At 34.3% G+C, this 3,421-nt stretch overlaps 1 long non-coding RNA gene across 1 annotated transcript; it reads right to left on the minus strand.

Annotated features, from left to right (window-relative positions):
• Nucleotides 1-246: 246 nt before the first annotated feature.
• Nucleotides 247-3,421, minus strand: LOC126726605 (uncharacterized). Its single transcript, XR_007656004.1, has 5 exons — nucleotides 3,297-3,421; nucleotides 2,170-2,219; nucleotides 1,624-2,073; nucleotides 1,389-1,469; nucleotides 247-554 (listed from the first exon to the last, which is right to left on the minus strand). It is a non-coding gene; the product is annotated as an uncharacterized LOC126726605 (long non-coding RNA).

The following is a 3,421-nucleotide window of genomic DNA, read 5'->3' on the forward strand; positions in this document are numbered from 1 at the left end:
TTAAAAAAAATAAAATAAAAAAAACTTTAAATGTTCATTTATGTAAGAATTTTCAATTTCGGTAATGCTTTAATAGAAATATTTAATTTAACTCCTTTTTTTTCTTAAAGTAACATATGATTACTTTCTTGGTAATTTTTTTTCAAAGAATTAATCTCACTCATAAAGGCACAATTATACTTTTGCCAAGTTTCAATAAAAAGATAATCCAAACACAAATGAATCATTCCAAAGCAATATGCAAAATGAGAAAAAAATTATGCTGATTAAACAAATAGTTAGATGTTTCACTAGCACAATCTTCCATATGCCATTACATATATAAACCGTTTCATTTTTTTCTCCAAGACAGATTTCTGGTTCTTGAAAAGCAACACACTCATATCTCCACTTAAAAAATACTTTATACTTCCCATGCTTGTCAATATTTACTCAAGCTATAAGTTACAGATGTAACAAATACTCTCCAAAGTGCAGGCAATAAATGTTTGCAGCTATGGTTGTTCTCATCTAGAACGAGGCCACAGAGCAAGAAGAATCTTCTTTCTCGGTCCCTGCATGTCAAACAACTTTTGTGAGAACAGATTAATTGTTTTCCATTGGAAATCTATACATGAAATGAAGATGATACACAAGTCAGTTCAAGGTGATTGGCCAGTAAAGGGGCCTTTTAGCTGCAGTCAATATTTACACTGAACTGAACTTATTTCCATACGATATATTGGGCTCACAGTAGACTAAAAGAATTGTGAACAGCCCCTACATGATAATGTTTCTTTTAGCTGCAGTCAATACTCAGTATTTACACTGAGCTGAACTTATTTCCCTACAAATCATCCGGCTCAAAGTAGACTGCAAGAATTGTGAACATCCAACATGAACCCGAAAAAAAAGAAAACAAAAAAAACAAAAACAAAACAAAACAAAACAAACCCTCAAGGTAGAATAAGAAAATCATAATAACATAAATAAGCAACACATAGGGGAGGTTCAATCCTGTATCTTATTTGATGCTTTGATACTATTGAAAGGTAACAATAAAGTGACTTTTTCACAGCAAAACAAAATTAAACAGTTGTCAAATTTTAAGAGAGTGAAAGCACAATACCATTGGTATCCCTATATCTTTGAGGTCTTTATCAACCATCTACTTTAACTATGATTAGATGAACCAAGTATTAAATGATTTTTGTTTATGCATTTCCCAGTCACCACTCTATACAGACTACATACTAAACCATCACAACAGATCTATCTTGCTCTCTCAGAAATCACATCACTGGCTTATACTTTCCATTCAAAATATGGGAAGGTCAAACATTCACCACAGAAAAACTTATCCTCAGGAAATTTTCTTTCAAAAGATTGGATAGATGCAGGTTACGTACCTCTTCAGCCCGGAAGAGAATGTTATATTTCCCCAAACCAAGCAATTGCAACAAGCTAGTGACAGTGTGAGATTCTTCCACCTTTTAAAATTCCATTCAACAAAGCATGATGAATGCATAACATTAGATGACCAATGCCAATTATACACAACCGTTAATCTAGATAACCTCACAAATACAAACCAAATCCTCTTAAATTAAGCTAACACAGGGCAGCAGGGGGAAAAAATCATACCGAATGAAAACTTTTCTACCCAACGCCACCTATTGGTGTAAGCTACATGACTAGCTCTGAAGTATCAGGACCTTTGACAATTAAAGGTCCTGTTGGCCTAGAAGTACCATCATTGCTTAAAAACCATCCAGCTCTTGAATTATTAGCTGCCCTTAGCGATGGTACTTGGTGCAGCTCATTGAAATTTCTTTGTGGTGAGAGTCCCCTAGAAGATTTCAAATTTCTATTTGGGGATCTAGGTCTTTCTGTGGCTGGCGTTTGCCACAAGAAAGTACGTCCTTTTAATTCAGACCTTTGCTGCTGCATGTTATGCCTTGAATGCTGAATAGTTTTTGACAACTTTTGACTTTTGGTCCATCTTCCTTCTCTCTTCAAAAACCCTTGAAATTCGCTTCATCTTTCTTTTGTTTATCAGTTTCAAACGCAGATCATTTGGACTCATCCGGGAATCTTCACATGAATTAGGGCATCTGAGTTAGGGCAGTGAAACATATAAAGAACTAGAAACAATATAAAAAGCTTATATGAAAAGGGATAAGTAATCACCATGCACTCCAATGTCACCGTGACCCTGATTGATCCCATTGCTTTGCCGCCTGTAAATGACATGCACCTATCAACATTAATTTAAAAACATTTTTTGTAACAACTGAATTAGAAACATGGATAGCTAATTCTCTAAATACCATAAACCATTCCATAAGCCCCTGTTTTAAATGAAATTAGGTTTCCATGAACAATAATACCTTTGGTTGATAAGAAAAGTAGGAATAGGACAAAAATCAAAATGTTCAAAGAATTTTCATCACTTTAAAACTCATTAGAATTTCGAAGAAAACACTGCCCTAGACCACCTTAACCCTTGTAGTGCTTTTGGAAAAGAAGCTGGGAAGAATGCCACTAAACTCACCCCCTACTATAACCAAGGTTTAAACTCCTGTCTCTTCTCTCTAATTTTGCAACAACTGAACAAAGCATAAAACTTCTCCTATTTTTCCTCAACAATCAGGAAATGTATTTAATTGTCTCAACAGCCTATATGGTCCTAGCATAATGGTAACCTGAAATCCCTAAAACCATCAATCTAGACCATCACAAAATACTGGCAAATTATACTCAATCAGTTTAAATTCACAAAGCAATTAAACAACACGCACCGCTTGTTCGTGGACCAAAAACCATTGAATCAACAAAACAACACACACAACGCAAATACAAATGAACTAAACTCAATCTAATCATCAAAACAAGTTACTTCTCTAAAACCCAAATCCAATAATTCGCCCACCAATTCACACACTCAATAAAACTAAACTCAATTTAACCAACAAAATTAGTTACTTCCCCAAAAACTATATCCAAAAACTCACCAATCAATTCACATGGTCCGACAAGCTAAGTTCAACTTAACCAACAAAATTAGTTACTTAAAAAACAAACCTGAGTCTGAAAATTCACCAATCAATTCATACATTCAATGAGTTAAACTCAATTTAACCAAAAAAAACCCAGTGCCTTCTCCAAAACCTAAATCTGCATATTACTAAATTTCAGTTAAGATTTCACAGCATTCCTAATGCTAGTGCTAAAAATTCCTAGAGGAAAAAAAAAAAACCAATCAAATAGGCCCAAATCTTGACGATAAATTCAGGGAAAAGAGATGAAGAAAAAACCTATCCTACTCTCGGCTTCACTTGAAAGAATGTAGCAAAGAAGTAGAGAGAGAGGACATGAGACGGCAAGAGAGAAAAAAAGAGATGTCTGTGTTTTTCCTATGTTTGAGTGTTTCTCTTTATCT

This window comes from Quercus robur, chromosome 5, assembly GCF_932294415.1.
Source record: "Quercus robur chromosome 5, dhQueRobu3.1, whole genome shotgun sequence".
Taxonomy (NCBI): Eukaryota; Viridiplantae; Streptophyta; class Magnoliopsida; order Fagales; family Fagaceae; genus Quercus; species Quercus robur.